We start from the raw sequence: 6,000 nt of genomic DNA, 5'->3' as shown, positions 1-6,000 counted from the left end.
CCTTGGATCAGCTGCCCTTGATTCGTTCGTCCTTTTCTTATTTCTCAGCACATCTGGGTCATACGTTATGTGAAGACAAACAAATCACCACTGATGCTTAATTTTCTTGAAAAATCCCCCAGGCAGGTACCATTTTGGAGAACTACATATTGTGCCTCAGAAAGCCAAAGTAGCCCATTTTTCCTCTGTCATTGAGAGAGACTGCTGTTTCTTGGAGAACCTGATGAAGAGGGTGACTCGCACTTAGGAATAACGTTGCTTGAAAGGTGCAAAAGGTGAGGTAGTTTGGCTATGAGGGGCCTCTGAGGCCTGAGACTTCCTGAGAGATGGCAGACTCACAGCTCCCATTTCCCTCTGACCCTGGGCTATGAGCTCATCAAATGAGATGGTAAATAAAATCACTGACATGGTTTAAAGGATAATTTTGTTCTCTCTTTTTCACTCAGAGCAAATTGAATGGAACTTGCATACAACATACGGATGAAACATCTATACGAAGGGGCTTGACCATATCCTCATGGTTCCCCTTCCCTTTTCTACATCTGGCCCCTTTAGCTCTGCAGACTTAACGCCACACCATCAGTCCACCCAGTCGGTCCGCTGAATGTCTCTTCCTCCTTCGCATCTGGTCCTTGTCGTCACCTTGTTCTCCACTACCGCCCCCTGCAGTAGCTGTTAGGTCCAGAGCGGTTGGTTCACTGTGAGCAAGTAACCGTCAACTCCATGGACGGGTGGAAGTGACTTGGCAGCCGGGATGCGCCCACCCTGAGTTCATTATACCAATGAGGGTCAAGGAGAATGGGGATGCAGCTGGTCTGCAGAGCCCCAGCAGTTCTGAGACACATGCCCCTGGATCCAAACGTTGCTCCATACCCAGCCTTGCCTTTCTTTTTGCTCTCTCTTGACTCCATCCAGGTTTCTGCTCTCCTTGTCCCTTTGGGGAGGGAGGTCAGCACCAGCCCAGGTGTAGTCCCCCAAAGCTTCCTACTTCCAAGCATTACGTAGGCTTCTATATCCACTTGCTTGGGTTGCCCTGGCATTCGTGCCAACAAGTTGAGTGGTTTATGCCCTAGGCTCTCTTTTCTGGCAAGAATGTGCCTAAAAATCTCCACCTCTGGTTTGGTGGCCCCTAAACATTCCCAGTCAGTTTTGGTGAGGGGACACTTGGTGACAGTGTTGTCTTTCGAAATGAGTAGTTCCGTTACCGACAATACTTTGCTCCCCATACATTATTTATAAGGTTTCCCTGTTTGTATGTGCAAACTCTTTGTGTGTTTATTTTGAGAAATACATTGTACAGGCCTCTTTTTTATTTCTTCCACACACCCTAGAGATGTCATAGAGGCAGTAAATGTGTCCAACTTTCTGAGAAATTGGAACAATCAAGACTTACCTGTATGGAATGCTGTTAAAGATGTCAATTCCCGCGACAGTACCTTTCATCTGACACACTTAGGGACTGTTAACAGGCTAAAAGTAGTAAAAGACGTGGATAGAGAGAATTTTCATTATCTTGTGCTCTGAAATCTTGGATTTTCACTGGTTTGAATGGGCCTGAAAATGTATTTTTGTTAGTAGGGACATAGAAGCCTCTAGCGGTATTCTTAATAAAGCAAGGTGAGTTGTAAGCAATCATCTGATGGAGGGTAAATGTACCACACTCCAGTTTAAGAGAAATACAATATAAAAGTTTTACCATGGAAGAAAATCTTTATATGATCTTTTGTAAAAAAAAAAAGCTTCAAGAAACGTAAAGACATGACACCATATTCAGTTTAAAGTCAGTGACTTGTAAGCAAGGCAAAGCAAAGACAGTCTGATTAAGGCCGTTGCATTGTTCTGGCATTTTTGAGGTCTCACCCATTTCTGTGGCCTTTTTAGAACCTAAGCTTCTAGGGCACAGAGAACTTCATCTCGACGTAGGGCTGAGCAAATGCACGGAGCATTTCTCCATAAGTAGGCATTAAATTCTAAGTCCAGAAGGGGCCTTGAGATGCCCTCTCTTTACTCCTTGGTAGAACTGTTTTAACCATCCCCCGAAAACAGATTTTTTTCTTTAGATCTCAAAATTCAGAGATTCCACAATCAGAACTTACTTCTCATATTGCCTTGTGGTCTGCTGTGGGCATCTGTCGAATGGTGTGAACTCTGCGTGGGGAGCCTGGCCTACCCTCCAGGCCCACGGTTTGGGCTGCGGTGGTGCCATGCTGTGCTCAGGGGCCTTCTTTTTTGGAAGTCTGGGCTCCAGTGAGCCTTGGTCATGTTCTTTTATGGAACCTTGGGTGCTAGACCACTCTGACCCTCAGTCTCATTTGCAGGTTCTGGGGAGGATGAAATGAGCTCATGTGATATCCAGGTGACTGAGGCAGAGTCGGCTCGGGATGAACCTTTGCTTCGTTTTCATTAGCCGTGGAGAAGACGATGACAGCTTGGTGCCTCTCCAACTTTAATATGGGTATGCCTCTCTTGTGGATCTTGTTAAATGCAGGCTGGTATTCAGTAGTTCTGGGTGGGGCCTGGATTCTGTGCTTCTAACAAGCTCCTAGGTGACGGTGACGCTGAGGGCAAGGGTTTGGCACCTGTGTTTCTCCCTTTCCGGAAGAGCAGGATGTCTGCCCCGCCCCCACCCCGAGAGGAGAGAACATCCGCAACGTGACTACTAGGAACCAGCATCCCTCACAGGCAAGGGACCTGTACCACTGCTCCCAACCATTCTGTCTGAGGCGCAGCAAGCCAAAACACTGAAATGCTGAGGTTTGCAGCAAAGAGGAGGTTTATTCACAGGGCAGCCAAGCGAGGACGTGACGTGACAATAGGTCTCAAATCCGCCTCCCCAAAGGCAAGGGGCTTTGGGTATCTGTGGGATAAAGAATAAAGAAGCAGGGCAGTATGAGGCATGGGGAGCATGAGGAAAGGTGACTGGAAAAAGGTGTGCTCATCATTGTTCTGAGCTGGCGTAACTAGGCTACAGGGCTCAGCACATTCTCAGGCTGGAGATTTCGGCCCTCTGATGGCAGGAGGTCAAAAGGCACTTGCCCAGGTGGAAGATCGGTGGTCCTCTCCACTCTAAACCAGCTCAGCCTAACCAGGCACAGCTGATTCCAAGTTCCTGGACGATCACGGGACAGACATCTTATTGCTTATGCTACATGCTACTTGGAGGACGTGCAGGTGTTCAACCGACCTTGATGAGTGAAGACGGGATTTGGCTAATCATGACACATTGTTTCACCTCCAGGCGAGCAGAAGAGAGCTGTAGACTGAGTCTGGCTCCTGGCACCTGGTATTGGAGGCAGGTGGTTTAAAAACGGGCTCTGCCACCCTCTGTGCGATATTAGGTAGATAGACTATTGAACCTTCCTGTGCCTGTTTCTCCACAAGCAGCATGGGGACGCCCAGAGTCCCTCTCTTGGGGGCTGTTATGAGGGTTCAGTGAGATATAGATGCATGCACAGGCACACGGGAGACACCCACTGTGTGTTCCCTTCGTGCTTATTTTTATTAGGACACCAGTATTGTTAGAAGATTTCTGGTTTGGACAACAAATTACATAGGTGGTCATTGCTATAGTTTATGCAACAGCAATTCACATTGCCATTTGCAAAAATGTAGTTGGTTGTCCAATGGGGATTATAAACATCCGTTTAACATGAGCTACTGAACAGATAGTTTACACAGTAGCTACTTTATTTAAAATCAATTCTCTTTGTTTTCTTAAGCAATTGTTAACCCCCAATTTCGTGAGTACTACCAAGTAAGTCACTTGAAAATCATCTAGAGCCATCTATTTCGCTTAGCAAGCCTAAAGCTATAGTTCAACCATTTTATTTACTGTTCTGTGACAAAAATTACTCTCAACAGCTCTCCCCTGGATAAGTAATCAGCTAAAGCTAGTTTGACTGACTAAATCGATTTACTGAGTTAATAAGCCAGTTGTTTTAGAAAAGGTCTAATGCATATTTCTCGTCCATTCTGCATTAAACTATTTCCCATGCCTCAAATGTCTTTTTTCCCATTCGTACATACCCAAATTCCTACTTCTGTGCTGTAGGCCTTGGCTGAACTACACCTGCCTTCATTGAAACTTTTCTGCCCTGCACAATTGGAGATAATTTTAGTCTCCTCATGACTCCCACGGGGTTACCTCTGTTGTGACAATTGACTATTTGGTGGCATATTTTATTTTATTTTATTTGAAAAAGCCTTCCGTTCCTCCGTGCACATCAAACAGTAAATGCTTTCTCTTCGTACACCTGCATAACACTTTTCTGAACTCTTCTGCTCTGGGCAAGATTCATCAGTACACCAGGCAAACATAGTGAAAGAGGAGACAGTACTTGCGTTCTATTCAATTGGGTCTTGATACCTAAGTGTGACTCTTAACCAAGGATTACGCAGTAGTTAAGGACACAGATTAAAGTTGTTTAGGGTGTGTCCTAAAGTGTCAGTGGCAGAATGTAAGTCTCTACTCTGGAAATTGTAGACCTGAGACAGACTACTTCCCTAAACGTCATTTCCTACATCTGAGAAAGATAATAGTATCTACCTTGTAGTAGACCGAATAATACCATTGCCCCCAAATGTCCACATCCTACTCTCCAGAACCTGTGAATGTCACCTTAAATGGCAGAAGGCACTTTGCCAGTGGGATGAAAGTAATGGTTCTCAGATGGGAAGATTCTCCTGGACTACCTGGACGGGCCCAAATATAACCACTGGTGTTCTCGTAAGAGAGAGGCAGAGGGGATTTTTACCCCAAAGAGAATGTGATGATGAAGTTGGGGTTGGATTGATGTGGCCAGAAGTGAAGGAATGCTGGCGCGGAAACAGATTCTCGCTTAGAGCCTCTAGAAGGAGGATGGATGGCCCTGTTGACTCCTGGTTTCAGCCCAGGGAAACTGGTTTTGGACCTCTGTCTTCCAGAACCATAAGAAAATAAGTGTGTTTTGTTAGAAGCAAGCACATTTGTAGTAATTTGTTACAGCAGCCATAGCGAACTAATGCCTACCTCATAGGAAGTATTTCCCCAATTAAAATGTGTGACTGGAAACACACTTAGTGGCATGTGTGACACACACTAGTTATGCTACCGTAGGTCGTTCTTGGAAACTGAAGCCTTGGTTTTGAGGGATCATCAAAACCAGTACAATGGTTCCATGTTTCTCCTTGTTCAGCCTGGTGACCAACCCGGTAGAGAGAGCTCCATCCTTTCCCACAGGACACAACCTGTGGGTACGTAGAGGGGAGCGGTTATGTCTCACTTAAGGCACCTTTTTCTTTTCCTTTCTACTTTTGTCTTCGTTAATCTTCATCCAACTGACCTTTCTAAATTTTACAGGAAACAAAACCATTTCTCAGTGGATTCAGATTCTACCCCAAGTTAACATTCCAACCAAGTTCTTGTTCTTCTGGGTCTCATCACCAGAAATTTCTGAGCCTAAACCTTCTCTAGTTTCTAGGATCACTCATTTTCTCATTTCTCCCTTCTCCTTTTAGTTCAGAGTCTTGTCAATTTAGTCCCTTCCCTAACCACAACTTATAATAAGGTGACACAGCAAAGTGATGAAAGTCTAGATGGTCTGGTTTTAATCCCGGGTTTTGCCACCTACTAACTGTGTGGCATTAGGCAAGCTATTCAACGTCTCTGAGCCTCAGTTTCCCCCCAAAAAGTGAACACTATGAATATTCCCTACCACTAGGGTTGCCATTATGAGGAATAAGTGAGTTAATATTTGGTAAGCCCTTAGAATAGTACTTGTTATAGTCTAAGCACTACAGTTGTGCTTGTTAATAATAATAAATGAAATTCCAAGCATATAACTTACTCAATTTTCTGTCATAACTTTGAAGTGTTGGTCTATCTGTTGGCTCACGTTGCAGGTAAATGAGTCGAGGCATGGGCTGAGGCATTGCTACCACTGGGTGGTGTGTTCCCAGAACTGGGAAGAGCAGTGTGAAATGGGTAGTGGTTCTACTTGGAGACAGGGCAGACTGGAAAAT

Source organism: Delphinapterus leucas, chromosome 12, assembly GCF_059928025.1.
Source record: "Delphinapterus leucas isolate spDelLeu-1000000601 "Yukka" chromosome 12, BTC_Dleu_Yukka2, whole genome shotgun sequence".
NCBI lineage: Eukaryota > Metazoa > Chordata > Mammalia > Artiodactyla > Monodontidae > Delphinapterus > Delphinapterus leucas.
This window is presented reverse-complemented; position numbering follows the sequence as displayed.